At 40.7% G+C, this 19,603-nt stretch overlaps 1 long non-coding RNA gene across 1 annotated transcript in view; it reads left to right on the top strand.

Moving 5' to 3' along the window:
* LOC148657263 (uncharacterized) overlaps positions 1-17,651 on the top strand; it is a 48,533-nt gene extending 30,882 nt beyond the window's left edge. The window contains exons 2-4 of the long non-coding RNA XR_015940914.1: positions 2,013-2,094; positions 16,276-16,376; positions 16,885-17,651. This is a non-coding gene — a long non-coding RNA (uncharacterized LOC148657263). The remainder of the gene's footprint in view (positions 1-2,012; positions 2,095-16,275; positions 16,377-16,884) is intronic.
* Positions 17,652-19,603: the final 1,952 nt, after the last annotated feature.

Below are 19,603 nucleotides of genomic sequence, written 5' to 3'. Positions count from 1 at the left end.
GAGGATCAGATCCAGAGAATCTTAGTAACACAGCACAAAAAAAAAATCCCAAAAGTGATAAGATCAGATCACTTTATTGGCCATTCAGGAATTTGTCTCTTCACATACCCCAGCTTGCTCTCCATGAGAGACACATGACAGGGAGAGAAGCTTGGGGTCAGAGCGCAGGGTCAGCCTTTATACCGCACCCCTGGAGCAGTTAGGGTTAAGGGCTTTGCTCAGGGGCCCAACGGAGTAGGATTCCTCTGCCGACAGCGGGATACAAACGTGCAAAATTCCAGCCACAGGCGCAGATCCTTAGCCACAGAGCCACCGCACCACCCAGGGGTTTAGCCAGGGGAATAGGCAGGGTTCGAACCAAGGAAACATCGAGATCAAGGAAGCCACATATATGGGAGGAATCCGGGGGCAGATCTAGACAGGGCAGGTCGGGAATCCAGGAAGAGGAGACAGCTACATGGGAACACAGGAACTGGGAGAACAAGGCTCAGAAATAATCTCCATACAACTAACTCTATGCCAGAGTGCCGAGTGCAGTCTGACCTAACCTTAAGTAACCTGCAGCTTCTAAGCCTGGGGTGCTTATAACAGTGCACAGGTGATCATGCTTTCTGTCAGATCATGCATCTGCGGTAATCGACATTGACAGGAGAGTGGACTTGTGGCCGGTTACTATGGCAACATTAGCCAACCCATGGTGCTGTAGCTAGGTTGGACTTGACAGACAGAGCAGGTGAAACGTTTCAGTGTGGTATGACAACTGATTTTCCTGAATTGGTTTTCCTTTTGCAAGGGTTTGGGTAATTTATCAACAGTGATGACATAGTCACAGCTCTCAGCCAGCACACTACTACCAGTGATATAAACCTCTGCTGCTCATCCTGAGAGTCTGCTGCTTCAGTGTCAGTGTATGCCTGATACCATTAGTTGTTTCATGAGTGATTAAACAAGCAATTATGTTGTCTGCTGCATGAACAGTGATTTTAACTTTCAATGTAACACATCCATGAATATGAAGTATTCTATACTAAAAGTTTAGATATAATCTTTTATTATACCTGATTTACTTGATTGACTTTTTTGATTATATGAAATACTGTCATTATTTGCATTATTTTCCAGCCGTCTGAAGCACACATTGATATTGTTACAGTAATAGGTGACTATAGAAGTGTCTTTAAGAATCTACTTACAGTGGGTAACTATGTCTTACTAGTCAATATTTCTAGCTTCAAGTGGATGTCTGGCTGACGTGCAGGGGGTCCAAATTTCAGTGATCAAAGCAATAATAAAGTTTACCTTAATTAACTATAATTAAGATCTGGTTAAATGTTGAAATGTCGATCAACAGTCCAGAAAGACACTGCATAAGAGGATGGTGAAGCAGAGTAAAGGAGGGGAGGGGGGGCTCCTTGTTCCTGATCACCTGGAAAGACCAGATTGAAGCTAAGTGTTTGAACCTTGTTAAGAGAGCTTGCTATTCTGTGGTTTTTAGGGAGCTCTGATTTCCTGTGTAAAGAATCCCTCAGTTAAAAACAGCCTCTCCTGGTTAGTAGGTGTATTTTTAAAATGGGGAGATAGGTTTGCATTCATTTGGTGGCATCTGACTTTGCAGAGAGAGTTAAATAATTCTATTTAGTTTTAGAAGCCAACTTATCTGTTTTTCAGGCCTCTGTAGGCATTACATAAGAGTCGAGTACTTGGTAGCAGTCTGGGATTTTGTTCTGGGTTAGAACATAGAACCTTAGTTGTAAATTTATAAATAGCATAACTTGTATGTTTTATGTTTATGTTGTGTGTAATTTAGTGTGTATTGCCATTTAAAATAAATATTTATTTAACCAAGTGTGCCTGAATTATCAAAGCTGTACCAGAGAACAAAGGACTCACGTCCCTCTGATTATACCAACCACTGGGGTATATTTGTGGCAGAAATCTTTACAGGTTGGGGGTTATGATTATTTAATGTACGTATTGATTAATCAGTTCTGTCATTTTCTGATTTTTTTAAGGATACCCTAAAGAGGAGATATGGATTCTGTGCAGCCGCAGGAGTAGGTGGGAAGCACGGCAACAAACAATCCAAATCAAGAGGTGAGTTCGTAGTCAGTGGGAGAAAGGAAGGTGGAAATCCAGGTCAAACACAGGTGGCAAATAATCCAAGTCGAGAGGCGAGATCATGGTCGAAGGGAGAAAGGTAGGTATAAATCCGGCAAAGACACGGGTGGCAAACAATCCGAGTCGAGAGGCGAGGTCCGAAGTCCGAAGGCAAAAGAGGTAGTCGAAAATCCAGAGTGACACAGGGTTTAGGAGTCGCCAGGTAGAGCTCTCAAGGAGTTAACTCAATACAGAGCAGCAAGAAGCGGGTTGAAGAGGCTTAAATACTGCAGCCTGCCGCACGGTAGGGCGTCTGATGTGAGTTAACATGTGTGGCGGCACTTGTAATTATTGCTCTGCTGCTGGTACTGATTAGTTCTCTTGGGGGCTGGTCTGGGCAGGTTGGTGGTCCTGACATTTTCTCCATTTTTGTAACCCCCTACTTGTAACAATATGAAATGCTGTATTCTACACTCCAATATCTATTGTATCCAATAATAAAATGTGTCAGAGTTGAAAATAAATGTCATGACATTGTATAATAGCAGCATAATGCATTTTCACCAAATAAACTGTGGCACTACACACTCTTCTTAAATGCATGGAGAGGTTTTTCTGCTACACATTTTCAGAAAACATTTCTGAAAAAAAGTCACGCACTCCTTTGTCATTTGGAGTGAGCTGCTGGAGAGGGAGCTGGCCTACTATGGAAGATCCCTCTGGGCTACAAAGTGTCACAGCTGAAACATGCTGAGTTATTTCTTTTCATAGGCAACTCTATGTGATCCTCAGAAACCCCACTGAGGACTTTAATGTAGAATTGGAATTTAAGATGATGTGTTTTTCGTGACCTGAAAATCAATGAAGTGCTTCAGGTGTGTGAGTTTGGGCCATGTAGTGAGTGTCTTCCCAGAAGTGGGGAGAGCAGGCAGTCTGTAGGTGCACTGTAGTGGAAGGGTGGGCCTGAGCCCAAGCCACAAGGGAGAGTGAGCAGCTGAGGCAGTACCTGTGCAGAGAGGAGTAGTGAAGTAAACACCAGGGTGAGAGAAAAGATCTCACATCAGAGGGGAGAGGTTACCTTACTACTGAAAAAATGTGCCAGCTATTGCCCTCTGTCATTATTACATTTAGATGTTAAGCTGCACACCAATGTATTGCCATGGAGACTTGAGGATTTTATGAATTAATGAAGACATCAAAAGCAGATAGGATTTCTCAGGAGCAGGATAGCTATAGTTAATGTTCACTGCCTTCTTTACAGTATATAATATATACTGCCAAAACAGACAACTCAATTGGTATTTGACCTATTGCTATTGCAACTCCTAAAGGCCACTGCTTGTAAATACCATGCATTTTGTTATCGGCACTTTGATTACTTTGATGGCAATCTAAGATAGCACTAGCTACTGTATGCGGAGTAATTGCGGAGTAATTGCGTGCAAGATTAGGATGATGGAGTGTTTAAGAGAGTGAACATTATTGCTTTAATGTCCTTTTAGCTGTGCCAGTTCTTGTCTTGGTAAGTTGCCCTCAATGTCAGTGGCAGGGAGGTCAGTGCCAGAAGGTGAGTTAATGTTCTGCAGGCTGTGGAGACCTGAGGGGCCACAGTACTCAGTCCTCAGTCCTGCTGCTGCACAAGTGGTAAGAGGAACATGAGCCATTTGCTGACAGTGCTGCTGATCACTGTAGGAGCCCTGCTGGCTCTAGCTGAGGGAGAGACAGTCAGTCTCAGTCTTGACCAGCTGGATCCCAGAGCTGTGAATATTGTTTTAAATTACTTCAATGGGAGGAACCGACTGAAAAAAGCCTTTCGCCTGGATACCCAAAGATCAGGATCTGGAGACAAAATTACTGAGGTAAAAAAAGAAGGGGATGGAAGGCACTTCTTCAGGACACATCTAAAAGCATTTTGCTTGTAAAAGCCATTAAGCTTTGTGTCTATTTAAAAAGAAACCTTGGACCTTCCATATAAAAAAATAGTTCACACCAGGAGCAAAAGTCAGCACTCCTGCAGAACCCCAGTCCACCTGTTATTTAAAAATCAGCAACACTTCTTTAAGCAATTAATTAAATAAGTAATGTTTCAATGTAAAGAACACTAGTCCTTGAAGACTGAGAGATGCTGTGATTTTAGTTCCAATTGATATCTAAATTACTTAATTGAACACCCTACATATTTCATTCCTTGGCTCTGTGGCTATTAGAATTTCTTTCTTTAAAGCCTACCTCTATAACTTCCAGAACCGCAGCTGTCCAGGACCAGGGTTGGACCAGGGTCATTGATAATACGTAGACTGATTCTCAGAACTTCTCTTTGTTGTTTAAGTTTGAATTTGCTGGTACCCTCCACACCTTTGAGTTCCAAATGAAGGAAACGGATTGTCCTCATACAGCCCTATTAACACAGCAGTGGGGTGCTGGGGTGAGTAGAACAGCCTTCATAGCTGATTCATCCAGTTAAACCCATTATATCTAGCATCAACAGCATATACTCATACTACACACTTCATAGATCCCAGATTGAACAACAGAAACCAACTGCATCACCCACTGTACAGCAACCTGCTTTCCCAGACTATGAATATGGTAATGATGACAGAGTAGTTTGCAAAATGTTACCGAGGAATCTGAAAGGGCGATTTGAGATAATCCAAGCATTCCACAGGCCACACAAGCTATTTTCTGTAATTGGGGGTAAGAAGGCTATAGATGGAATGGTAAATAGTATTTGTGTCTAGAATATGTGACACCCTGATGAGCTCCAGTGCTCCTGCATCAGTACCCTCAATCACCACGGCGCATTCCACATGTGCAAGGAGCTCATCAGGGCCATCTCTAACGAGATCAGGCCGGGCTTATCAACCTTTTTAAGAACCTCGCACATTATTTATAATAATAATCATAAACTTTATTTTATATAGGGCCTTTAAAGGTGGCTTCTCAAAGCGCTTTACAGGATGACAATAACAATAAATAAGAAGACTACAACAATATATAAGAAGATTTCACAAGATAAGACACAATTACAATTACAACAATAACAATAGAGGAGACCGTGGAAGTGGTACTAAGAAGACCAGAGGGGTGAAGAATGGAACCAGTTAAGTAAAGGCTTTTCTGAAGAAGAAGGTTTTGAGTCTGGATTTGAAGGAGTTTAGAGAAGGTGACTCTCGGATATCCTTGGGCAAAGAGTTCCAGAGCTTGGGGGCATAGCAGGAGAAGGCCCTGTCGCCCATACAATGTAGATGGGCTTGGGGGACAGTAAGGAAGGCAGAATTTGAAGAGCGGAGGTTGCGAGGTGGGGAGTAGGGAGATAAAAGTTCAGACAGGTATTGAGGTGCCAAGACATGTAAAGCCTTCTAGGTGAGCATGAGGATTTTAAAGTCTACGTGGAATTTGACCGGAAGCTCTGAGGAGCCATTCCACAGGGCTCTGACATTGAGTTGACTCACAAGAGGGTGTTTGGTGTTTGGTGTTATGTGTTTGGAATGCTACCAACTATCTATCATCCCCTTCTGTCTCCAGCCCAAAGCTGACTGCTTCCCCTGTGGATCTCAGCTACCTGCTGTTTTCCTTTCTTCTTCCCATTACTGTGTTGTTACCACCTAATCACATAATAACATCTGTAATCTTCACTGCTAATTGGACTCTGAGGACAATTACTTTGCTGTACCCTTTTTCTTTCCACCTATGGGCCTGGTGTAACAGAATACCCTGAAGAGGATCAATTGGTATTACTTCTAAAGCAGTAATAGTGTAGTTTTCATGAGCCAGAAATTTTGCCCTCCCACTTTTATCTCAGGGAGATAATGAGTTGAACAGAAAGAGGATGGCGATACAGAAGAAATTGGGAGTGAAGAATGAGAATGAGGGAGACAGAGCTTCATGCAGGGCTACGAGGTGTGGAACACTTGTGTGTAATTCCTTATGTCTCTTATCTTTAAGAGAAGGGGGCCAGGTTAAAGCTGAAAAAGGGAGAAGGATAGGGATAGGGGGTAGACAAAGACCTGCTAAATGAAGGCTGATATCAGAACAACTGGACAGGGGGGATTGGTCATGGGCGGAGAGTAAAAAAAACTGGAGACTTGTACTGGCTGAATTACAAAGGGGGAGGCAGGGAACTACAGTATGTTGTGTTGGATGGAAGGGAACAGAAGGGGAGGAATCTTGCTGACTTCACCAAGGATAGAAAACCACACAGAGACAAGGAAAGCCTTCAAGGGCGGGGAATTGTGTCAGGGAATTAAGCCATGTGACTGAAGCCAGAGTATGTCATAGGATCCTTGCTGAATATGCTGAGAGTAGGACACTGAATAGAGGTAGTACTCCAAGGAGACAGCATCAGGAGCAGCATCGGCTGAAAAGATGGAAATGGTTTCTGGAGACACAGAAGTTATTGATTTAGATCCAGAAGTGATGTAGGACAGAGAGAGAAAACAGAAACAGGTGTATGAGGCGGACATCATATGACAAAGGGCCTGGCTGGCAGAAACATGAGCAGCGCAGGGGTTGAAATAGCAGACTGGAATCCAGCACCATCGATTACATCATTGCAAAACCTGGAAGAGTGCTGCTCAACTAAGGCTATTTTTAGAGTTCACAGTCTCTGAACCTAAAAAGATACTTAAAATAATTATTTCTTTCTTACATTTCTCTTACATGTAGTTTTGTCCTAGACACTACAGTTGTATAGACTGCCTATAGTTCAGTAATTAATTGTTGGAAATGTTGTAATGCAGGGTGCAGAGGAGGTGACATGAACAGACATGTAGGATATTGGTGAGAGCCATGGTCTGAAGGCGACTGTTAAGAAATTGTTCAAGCAGGCTGTCCTGGTGGGCTGAGTGAAAATCACAATGGCTGCTGAGTAGGACAGTCAAATGGCTGATTAAGAGAATGAGGTGGTACGTTGGCCTTGTTGAGTTGAAAATTGTTCCCTTGATCAAAGGAATTCATCATCTGGGCAATTTATCTAAAGATGCTTAGCAAAGTGGTTGAGAGAGTGTAAAAGAAAGAAAGCCAATTGCAATCAAGAGAAGGGCTTACTATGTTATTCATTTAGGAACTGACACATTAGAAGCATTTTTTAAGCTTAATGCTATGCGCGTCTGAAGTTGTTTTATTTTTTTGTTTCAGTGGTTGACAACAAAAACAGATATAGCAAACAAGTTGAGATGCTCATATTATGCACAATACACTGCAGAATAGGTTGCACTTTGGAGATGGAACAATGATTAGATTAACAGATTATTAAAAAACACATTGTAAGCAAAACACTCCAATAATAAACATAACCCCCAATTTGTAAAAAAAAATGCCAAGAATATACCCAAGTGGTTGGTATAATTAGAGGCACCTGAGTTCTTTGATCTCTGGCACAGCTTTGGTCAAAAGAGTAATAGATCTGGGTGAAACTAATATTTATTAATAATGACACAACATAAAGTAAACAACACACATCATTAAGATACAACAACACTACAAATCCTACAGTATATACAGCACAGAGGCCAATAAAATAAATAAATCTGCCTTCTAAACAGAATATGACCAACAATTAAATCTCTCCATATATAAAATTAGATGCCACAAAGTGAACGGGAAACCTAAATGCCTATTCTAAAAGTGAATGCAATTACTAGGAGATGCTGTTTTTAGCCTATGGATTCTCTATACATGAAATCCAAGTTTACCAAACACAACAGAATGACAAGTTCTCTTAAGAAACTTTACTTAGCTAGAATCTGGTCTTAATGGATGATCTGGAAAAGTACCTCTTGTCTGACATATGCTTTCTCTTCTCTCTGTGTCTTCTGTGTTGAGTTCAGGTAAGTCTCTGAACTCAACTGGTGGGTTGTACTGTAGGTTCATGTGTCTGCTATAGACACTGCTGTTGAGGGAGGTACTGTATAAATGGGAACCAGCATTACTGGGTGTAGGACCTGTGATGGACTGACATCCCCTCCAAGGGGGACACTCTGATTGTTTCACACCTAGAATCTAAGACAAGCTCTGAACTGATAACCCATTGTGTATAATTGAGGTCAAATGGTTTAACAACCTTAGTGGAGTGGACACCAGTTCAACATCTTGTCTGGTATCAGCATATTCAAATTCTAGAATAGATTTTTATGCAGAATATGTCTCCTGTCACTTCAACTGCATCTCAACACACACAACCACACACACCTCCTTTTCCTGTAGAATATTAAGCCCCCATGTGAACACATTCACCTTAGGACCTTCTCTGTCCTTAATTATTGCAGAGTGAAGTTTTGGTTTCATATTGACAGACAACATTTGTGCCATTCTCCTTAACCTCTAACACACAGTCACACTGTGCTCTAACACACAGTCAAGTCTACACTAACATTGCCACAGGGCTATCTGAACCACTGACCACTTCTCAATTAGAGCCAGAAGATGGACCACAGATGACAATATTGCTGTCTTGGTGCTGCTTTTCTGAATGAGTCTGAGCATATTCTGATATTGTCATACACCTTTCACTGTTATTAGCCATACTTCTACAACAGCAAACACAACCTGCGTCTTTTACATTAATTACACAGGTGTGTGCCTAGGAATTCAGTTAACAGTAGGATCTGAATTAAAACTCCTCTACATAACTGTGATGCATGTGGGATATGGGATGGCCTCCCCAACAGAATGTTTCTCTTGGAATATGTTAGTCTTTTAATTCACACACATTTGCCAAAGATTTGATACATTTTGTGTGAAAAAACATTAATTTAACTTACAGTGAATTAAAGTTAAACAATAAACATGGAACAAGAGGACTCCTAAAACAAAGAGCATTAAAAACCTAGATTAGAATGTATGATTGGAGATTAATGATTATATATATAGATATAATCTATTGGAGATTAGAAAGTATGATTGGAGTATTGAACAAGCTTCTATCATGAAATACCTAGAAGAGAATCTTTCTGTAGATCAATACAAGGTTAAATTGCCTCCAAATTTGTAGCCACTCTTATATTCTTAATTGTTTTCCTTTGGAATTCAGACAATAAATGATAAACCTGATTAAAGCATACAGCACCCCTTAAGATTTCCTGCTATCAGTCATTAAAATGTAAAACACTTTAAAACACTATATGAATTCATCCTAGGTCCTTTTTATTTTCTCTGATTATGCATTGATGTCGGTAGGTTGATCTGACCTTGTGTGTGTGCGCAATAGTTAGAATCAACAGCACCTCTCACCTTAATTCTTATCTTGGTGAATAAAGTTTATGAAGTCTTACAAAGTTACATTATTAAAAAAACAGAAATATAAAAGAGGTTGGACTCTCAGATAATAAAGGAAATTTGCATTCTTAATCTGTAAATTGCATTCTTCACAAAAGATGCGGTGCTTGATGTTGTACAATAGTATTAGATAATCTCGATGATTATGACTATGTTGTGTAAATGCACATTAGAACAGTATAGCAGTGTTTCTGTCTTTTAGCTGTGCCAGTTCTTGTCTTGGTAAATTGCCCTCAATGTTCTGCAGGCTTTGGGCCACAATACTCAGTCCTCAGTCCTGCTGGTGCACCAAATGCTGAGAAGAACATGAGCCGCCTGCTGTCAGTACTGCCGATCACTGTAGGAGCCCTGCTGGCTCCAGCTGAGGGAGAGACAGTCAGTGTCAGTAACAGTCTTGACCAGCTGGATCCCAGAGCTGTGGACATCTTCAGGACACATCTAAAAGCATTTTGCTTGTAAAAGCCATTAGGCATTAGGGCACTAGGCACTAGGGCTCAGGACAAACATCATGAACACGAAATGCATTAGGCATTGTGAATGCCCCTAAAAACAGTTGTTTCACACTGGAGCAAAAGTAAGCACTCAAGCAAAACCCCAGTCCTACCTGTTATAAGATCAGGTACAAATTCTTTAAGCTATCGCTCTATTAAGTAATGTTACAATGTAAGGAACACTAGTCCTTTAGGGCTGGAGAATGCTGTGATTTTAGTTCCAATTGATGTCTAAATTACTTAATTGAGCACCCCAAATTTTTAATTAATATGTTGAATTATTCCTGGACATTAGAATTTTAGTTTCATTAAAAGGTTACCTATGCAACTAACTGGACTGGGGCTGACCAGGACCAGGGTTGAAGACCCCTGTCATTGACAATATGCAGACTGATTCCCTGAACGTCTATTTGTTGTTCAAGTTTGAATCCGCTGGGACCCTCCACACCTTTGAGTTCCATGTGAAGGAAACCGACTGTCCTCATACAGCCCCATTAGCACAGCAGTGTAACACGCTGCCTACTGGGGTGAGTAACACAACCTTCACATCTGAGCCCACCAGTTTAATATTATTAATTGCTTACACTTATATAGCGCTTTTCTGGTGTAGTGTGCTCTCACGAGGCACCAGTTCTGTAGGGTTTGGGCATTTACTGGGACAATTATTAATTCTCCTTAACTGCTCTCAAAAGCAAAGTCTCACACACACTGCTCTCTTGTTTCGGACCCACTCTCTCACTGCTGAGCCTCCAAATATGGGAGACCTGATCTAACATCTTCTCTCAACTGCAGCTCTCTCAAGACTAAGATCTTGGCTTGAACCTCCACTGTAGGAAGGATGGTCAGAGTGCTCTTAAAGTGCTCCCACAGCTGAGGCTCATTAGCACTAAGTTCCCTCAGCTGTGGTTGCTGCTGCAATGTGTCTCTATAAAGAGCTCCGCCTCACCAACAAAAAAGCCCCATGTGATACCACTGTAGGGGTTTTGTTAATTTACTAGTATAATGTTTAGTTGTAACAGTAAACTCCATGAGTTTGCTTTGGCTATTAGGAATCAATTGGCAAAACAACATGGAGTCTTCACAAAGATTCACAAAACATGGAATACATTTTGTGTACATAGATGTATTCAGGGTATATACAGTGCCTTGCGAAAGTATTCGGCCCCCTTGAACTTTTCAACCTTTTGCCACATTTCAGGCTTCAAACATAAAGATATAAATTTTTTATTTTATGTGAAGAATCACCAACAAGTGGGACACAATTGTGAAGTGGAACGAAATCTACTGGATTTTTGAAACTTTTTTAACTAATAAAAAAATGAAAAGTGGGGCGTGCAAAATTATTCGGCCCCTTTACTTTCAGTGCAGCAAACTCACTCCAGAAGTTCAGCGAGGATCTCTGAATGATCCAATGTTGTCCTAAATGACTGATGGTGATAAATAGAATCCACCTGTGTGTAATCAAGTCTCTGTATAAATGCACCTGCTCTGTGATAGTCTCAAGGTTCTGTTGAAAGCGCAGAGAGCATCATGAAGACCAAGGAACACACCAGGCAGGTCTGTAATACTGTTGTGGAGAAGTTTAAAGCCGGATTTGGATACAAAAAGATTTCCCAAGCTTCAAACATCCCAAGGAGCACTGTGCAAGCGATCATCTTGAAATGGAAGGAGTATCAGACCACTGCAAATCTACCAAGACCTGGCCGTCCCTCTAAACTTTCAGCTCAGACAAGGAGAAGACTGATCAGAGATGCAGCCAAGAGGCCCATGATCACTCTGGATGAACTGCAGAGAACTACAGCTGAGGTGGGAGAGTCTGTCCATAGGACAACAATCAGTCTTACACTGCACAAATCTGGCCTTTATGGAAGAGTGGCAAGAAGAAAGCCATTTCTCAAAGATATCCATAAAAAGTCTCGTCTAAAGTTTGCCACAAGCCACCTGGGAGACACCCCAAACATGTGGAAGAAGGTGCTCTGGTCAGATGAAACCAAAATCGAACTTTTTGGCCACAATGCAAAACAATATGTTTGGCGTAAAAGCAACACAGCTCATCACCCTCAACACACCATCCCCACTGTCAAACATGGTGGTGGCAGCATCATGGTTTGGGCCTGCTTTTCTTCAGCAGGGACAGGGAAGATGGTTAAAATTGAGGGGAAGATGGATGCAGCCAAATACAGGACCATTCTGGATGAAAACCTGTTGGAGTCTGCAAAAGACCTGAAACTGGGACGGAGATTTATCTTCCAACAAGACAATGATCCCAAACATACAGCAAAATCTACAAAGGAATGGTTCACAAATAAACGTATCCAGGTGTTTGAATGGCCAAGTCAAAGTCCAGACCTGAATCCAATCGAGAATCTGTGGAAAGAGCTGAAAACTGCTGTTCACAAACGCTCTCCATCCAACCTCACTGAGCTCGAGCTGTTTTGCAAGGAAGAATGGGCAAGAATTTCAGTCTCTCGATGTGCAAAACTGATAGAGACATACCCCAAGCGACTTGCAGCTGTAATCGCAGCAAAAGGTGGCTCTACAAAGTATTAACGCAAGGGGGCCGAATAATTTTGCACGCCCCACTTTTCATTTTTTTATTAGTTAAAAAAGTTTCAAAAATCCAATAGATTTCGTTCCACTTCACAATTGTGTCCCACTTGTTGGTGATTCTTCACATAAAATAAAAAATGTATATCTTTATGTTTGAAGCCTGAAATGTGGCAAAAGGTTGAAAAGTTCAAGGGGGCCGAATACTTTCGCAAGGCACTGTAGTAGAGTCTGCCTGGATAGAGACAGCAGCTCATCACATGAGAATTATCAGGCTATAGTAAGTATAAAAAAGTGATACATAAAACAAGGATGTGTTTAGTATAACATCAGTTACTCAAATATGCTTATCACTCTACTTAACATAATTATTTTCAGGTTCAGTTACTTTCATAAGTAACTAGTGCAATTAAAATGAATTTAATTGATATCAACATGTATTAAAAAAACTGAATTTACAAGGGCAGTAATGTTGAATATTGAATTATGCTCGTTCACAACCATGGATTGGTAACTCCTGCACAGAAGGATGGGGGAACATCTCGCTGGGTCCATCGCAGCTCTGTCCAATCCGTGTTCTGCTGGCTTAAAGAATCGGGGAGAGAGAGGTGCTGTTGTAGCCTCATGCTGATAGTCTGCTCTCAAGAAAGCTGTCAGGGTTAGTGTTGAGCTGAACGCAGACCAAATCTGTGCACAAGGTGGTGACTGCTCAGTTGGGGCGAGTCACACAAAAAGGGGAGAAACTCAGTTTGCTCCTAGTGTAGCGACTACTGCTAAATAATACTGTATTCAGACATGTAGACAAAAGTTAAACTGTATTGCTTCTGGTGATCAAGCAGGTGCACGGTGGTAGCTAGCTGGTCGCAAGGTCCTGTTGCAGGCTTGATCTTGGATAGTTTTCTGCGTTTATGTACAGTACGGGCTCACTCTCTAACTTGATGCTGTGGGAAAAAGTTTAAGTCTCAATGTTTTGACAACAATTGTGGCAGATATGTAGCTCTGTTGTCAGTCAGTCAAGTTGGTTTTGTGGAGAAATGGCAAAGTTAGAGGTGATGCACTCTGCTTTTTTATCTGTGGAAAATATGGTTGGTGATTGGTCAAGAAGTCACCAGGTGGAAAATATGGTTGGTGATTGGTCAAGAGGTCATTAGGGTTCCCACATCCTGCAGGTCCCTGATTGGTTGGTCATCTTGTTGGATGATTGACTATGCCCTGTGACTTTTAGGGTTGTTTCCAGACGTGCCTACAGTATGTCCATCTACCAGACGTCCAGGTGCCAGCAGTGGAGATCAATCTTAAAGGAGTATTGGCGCTGGATCTGGACTGTCCTGGGAAAGATCCTTATCCAAAAAATAAGCTAATCTCCCTCATTTGCTCACACATAAAAACCACTAGGTCTTCCTGTGGCTGAGATCACAGAGAGGAGGCTATTTAGCTACATTCTGGGACAGGCAACAGACTGTTTGGTCCAGTTAAGAAAGATCACTAGAAATCTCCAATAACATTCAATTTTAAGTGAAAAAGTAGGCTTTGTCCCTACACTACACTGGAATATGAGCAGCACAAATCGGGAATTGTTTGCAAAAGGTACCTAGGTGAAGTCTCTGTTGTCAGTCAACCACGACATGTATATTTAGAGAGCTCTTTATTATTATTATTATTATTAATAATAATTGCTTACACTTATATAGCGCTTTTCTGGACACTCCACTCAAAGCACTTTACAGGTAATGGGGACTCCTCTCCACCACCACCAGTGTGCAGCATCCACCTGGATGATGCGACGGCAGCCATAGTGCGCCAGAACGTTCACCACACATCAGCTATCAGTGGAGAAGAGAGCAGAGTAATGAAACCAATTCATAGATGGGGATTATTAGGAGGCCATGACTGGTAAAGGCCAATGGGAAATTGGGCCAGGATGCCGGGGTTACACCCCTACTAATAATGCGGATAGGAACTGATTTTAGCACTGAGTGGAACCTCAATTAGGGCAATAATGATGACATGGACGTTTGCAAAATGCTACCAAAGACATTGAAAGAGTTATTTGAGATAATCCAAGTGTTCCACAGGCCACATGGTATTCTCTACAACAGGGGGAAAGAAGGGTATAGATGGATTGCTAATTAGTATGTGTTTATTGAAAGCAGTGATGATGTAGGTTTTTATGAACCAGAAAATTTGGCCTCCCACTCAGTGAGCAATTCAGAGATTAGTCACTCACGAGCTGACTGCCTTGAACCATACAGTAAATCAAGTGCTTCCTTCTTCATTCAATGTAGTTGAACTGTTACAGATTTGATGCCTCCCTGCAAAGATTATGTGTTGAAAGAGGACGGGAATGGAGAAGAAATTGGGAGTGAAGAATGAGCCCATGAAAAAAAGATTCCTGTGCTGGGAGCTGTGAGAAAAGGAGTAACAAATAATAAAGATACTAGTGAGCAAGCCAGAGAACGGACAGAAATAATGTTTGGTATCTAAGGTGGTTCAGCAGAAGACTGTATTATTTGGTAGTGTAAAGTAGGTGCATAGCAAAATGGTGGAGAGAATGTTAAAGAGAAGAAAAGCTAGGAAGTTGATTCTATTAACACAATTTAGCATGCATTCGGTCTATGCAGAAAGCCAGTTGAAATCAAGAGAAGGGCTTGTTATGTTATTCATAGTATTTAGGAACTGACACCTACATTAGAAGCATTATTGAAGCACTTTGTTATTTAGTTTCAATGGTTGACAATGTTGACAACAAAGACAGATATAGCAAAGAAGTAACTGTGCTAATATTATGCATAATACACTGCAGAACAGGTTACACTTTGGAGATGGAGCAATGATTATATTACCAGATGATGAAAAAACACTTTATAAGCAAAACACTCCAGTGTTGGAAGAAATATAAATCCCTACTGGATTGAAGACCTCCTGGGAAAGCTAGGGGTACTGCTGAAAGTGGTGTTAGTGAGACCAGTAATGAGTTGTCTGTGTGGATTCCAATGCCCCAGTATAGTGACACAAGGACACTATACTATAGAAATGGTTCTGTACTTTGGATTAAATGTAAAACCAAGGTCCTGACTCTCTGTGGTCATTAAAAATCCTAGGGCATTTCTCGAAAACTGTTACCCCTGTGGCCTGACCAAACTTTCTCCTGGTCTTTACCAGTCATGGCCTCCTAATAATCACCTTCTATAAAATTGGGTTCTTTACTTTGTTCTTCTCCCCACTGACAGCTGTTGTGTGGTGAGTTTACTGTTTGCAATTTTGCTGCTGTTGCAACATACAGGTTGGTGCTCCACTTTGGTGTTGGTGGTGGAAAGGAATCCCCATTACCTATTGAACACTTGAGTGGCATGTCCAGAAAAGCTCCATATAAATGTGAGGAATAATTAATTATTATTATGGCTTTAATGAAACTGTGTGGAGATCTCACTTCTGACTAGTTTGCATGAAGCAGGAATTAAGAGAACAGCTAAACAGATCTAGTGTCATCTACGTAGAAAAAGACATCATGTTCAACATCATGTCTGAAATGTCATATATACTGTCGTATTTGTAGACAGTATATTTGATTTATTCAGAATCTGTCTCCTGTCATTTTAATCTGAAGCTCAACACACACAGCAACACACACCTCCTTTTCCTGTAGTATGTTAACTCCCCATGTGAGCACATCCACCTCAGGACCTTCTCTGTCCTTTATTATTGCAGAGGCACATGAACGTTTGGCTCTCAGTGAGTCTCCAACACCCAGTGTCTCAGAGTCTTACTGTACTGGACAATCAGAGGATTTCCTGGTTATTTATTGTTGTTGCAGCAGTTTGCCATGATTAATAGATTAATTGATTTGTGTTTATGTTTTAAGAACGTGAGGATATGTAAGGGATGCTTCACAGTCCTCCATGCCGGCAGCTTCGATGATGCACGGAAGTAATTGACTGCACCTGTTTAAGCTCCATGCAAAAGGTAAGAAATCAGGTGAAATATGTACACTGGCAAGTGTAATAAAAACCTGTCAAAACACATAAAAGTAAAGTAATATGTAAGTAAAGATGGTTTTAAATAAAAAGGTGTTTTATTTTAATTAGAAAAAGTATTAAAATTAACGGAGCCGTGGTAGCTCAGATGGCATGGGCATCTGGCTCCTGACTGGAAGGTCCCAGGTTCAATCCCATATAGGGGGCAGCAATGTAGCTTCCTCTAATTCCTTCCCAAGGGCTTCCAGGTCCACTCAGCCTCCTTTCCAAATGAGTACCAGCAGTTAATCCTTCCGGGGGTAATAGGCCAGCTGGAGTGTGATGGTGACCACATCACCTCCACTTCCAGTGTTGGGTGGTTGAGAAAAATGGTGGCCCTTGCCCCCCATGGGCCTTTATCGCCTGAAAAGGAGACCTAACCTTATCATTATTACTTGCAATTGTAGTGCTGACAGTATTAGTAGATGGATAATTTACATATTTTTTGGCTTTTATAGGCTCGTTGATTTCGTGTACAGGAAGCTTGTCAACAACTTCGTATAAGGTCTCCGTATATTACTGGAATTGCTATGCCTCTGACGTCAAAAGATTAACTTGGTTACGCAGTGAAAAGCACAGTTCAAAGTCAGCTACATCTCTTTGACATCCTGAGAAGCTGCTAATTCAGTACTATCAACTGACAAATATGGAGCATTCCTACAAGAGTTATATGATGTCTTTGATCAGACTTGATTAATTTGTCTATGTCTGATCACATGATATGTTGCCATTATGAATTTGCATCAGATTAGAGCAGAGATTGTTCATAGTCTTATACATTTCCCGGTTGAAAGGTGAAAATATGTACTGACACTATTTAATTGAATGTAACTTACATCTTAATGCATTTTCAACAAATAAGCTACAGTATTGACTGTGCATCAAATAATTCATATTTCTTAAATGGCAGAGTGAAGTTTTGGTTTCATATTGACAGACAATAATAATAATAAACTTTATTTTATATAGCGCCATTAAAGGTGGCTTCTCAAAGCACTTTATAGAATGACAACAACCACAAATTAAAAAAATACACAAGATAAAACACAATTATGATATACAGAGGAGACCGTGGATGGTAGTACTAAGAAAAGCAAAGGGGTGAAGAATGGAACCAGTTAAGTAAAGGCTTTTCTAAAGAAGAGGGTTTTGAGTCTGGATTTGAAGGAGTTTAGAGAAGGTGACTCTCTGATATCCTTGGGGAGAGAGTTCTAGAGCTTGGGGGCATACACATGTTTTAGGGTGATTGAATGTATTCTTTTTGCAAAATTTAGACAGGCTTGGATGTTCTTTTTTGTGAGAAATGGCTTCCATCTTGCCACCCTGCCCCATAGCACAGACATGTGCAGAATATGGGAGATTGTTGTCACATGCAAGGAGTGACCAGTACCTGCCAGAAATTCCTGCAGCTCCTTTAATGTTGCTGTAGGCCTCTTGGTATCCTCCCTGATAAGTTTTCTCCTTGTCTTGTCATCAACTTTGGAGGTTCATTCTGATCTTCTCAATGTCCCTGTGGTGCCACATTTTTTCCACCTATTGATGATAGTCTTCATAGTGCTCCATGGTACATCCAACGCTTTTGATATTCTTTTATACACCTCTCCTGATACCTTTCAACAATAAGATCCCATAGATGTTTTGTCAGCTCCTTGTGGACCATGGCTATCCCAATAGGATGCAACCACAAAAGTTTCAAGGAAATCCTACATGAACAGTTGATTTTAAATTGGGGTTAATCAGAATCAATGTCATTGATGGCAGGTGTATGCTACTTACTTTTGGACATGATTTTGAATGTGATTGGTTAACTCTGAACACAGTTACAGCCCCCATTATAAAAGGGTGTGCACACTTATGCAACCAGGGTGTTGATTTCTGGCTTTACATCACAAAAACCTGCAATTTCTATAAGGGTGTATAGACTTTTTATATCCACAGTAGTGACTTACAGTACTTTTACAAAGTTCACAATTTTGTGCTTGATTCAAAATTTGTAAATTGTTTTTATACAATCAATGAATTTATTTTGTTACAAGATTTAATAACCAGTCTGACAAACTGGAAGTGCAGTTCCCCTTTAATTGTCTCAATAATACAGTAACACCTAAACTTTCCTGCTATGAATTATTAAAATGTACCATAATACACTATTATAATATAGTGTTATAGCTGTAGGTGACTAGGAAGTGTCTCTATGAGTTTAGATAAGTGTAAACATTACCAACTTCAAAGTGGAGGGGATGTTTGCTGACACGTGGGAGGTCTTCTAAAAACCAATTGCGAAGTTTACCTTGGTGTACCTAATTAATTAAGTTGTGGGTAAATGATTGTCAGTGAACAGTCCAGAAACATATTTTATAAGATAACATTAAGACCACAGAGAGAAAAAAGAAGAGGAGAGGAAAAGAGGAGAGAGGAGCAGGAGGAGTTGGAAACCTGAAGCTTGCGCCAGGTGAGAACCCCTACTTCATCCAAACAAAACCTGACTGGAGCTAAGTATTTGAACCTAACTAGACAGAGATTGCTATTCTGTGTTTTGGGGAAACTTGGGTTTCCTGACTAAAAGATACATCGGTTATAGGCATCTTTCCTGCTTTGGGTGCATTTTTAGACTAGGCAGATAGGCTCCCATTTATTTTCTGGCATCTGAGTTTGCAGAGAGAGACATTTAACTGCAGGTTGCATTGCATTTATTTAGAAGGCAACGTATCTCTTATTTCTCCCTCTGTAGGCATTATTTAAGATTTTAATACATAGCAGCAGTCTGGGGTTTCTGGGTGATTGGGATATTAGGTCTCAGAAATGCCTGTAAATATAGTAACTTGTGCTTTACATGTTTTGTTCTGTGTAGCATAGTGTTTGTATTGTCATTTATTTAACATTTGTTTAATCGAGTGTGCCTGGATTATTACTCTTTTCACGAAAGCTGTGCCAGAGAACAAATAATTAAATGTCTCTAATTATTCCCACTGCTCAGCTATATTCTGGAGTAATCACTTACAAGATGGAAGTTATAAATATTTATTTTCCTTTTTGACTAAACTGCTTGGTCAATTATTGATATTCACCGTTTTCGTATATCTTATGTTTTATTTTCTCTGATTATGCACTGAGATCAGCAGGTACTGAACTGACCTTGTGTGTGTACAATGATAAGAGTCAAAGGGCCTATCCACC

Source organism: Lepisosteus platostomus, chromosome 8 (assembly GCF_059453375.1).
Source record: "Lepisosteus platostomus isolate fLepPlt1 chromosome 8, fLepPlt1.hap1, whole genome shotgun sequence".
Lineage (NCBI taxonomy): Eukaryota > Metazoa > Chordata > Actinopteri > Semionotiformes > Lepisosteidae > Lepisosteus > Lepisosteus platostomus.
This window is presented reverse-complemented; position numbering and strand designations above follow the sequence as displayed.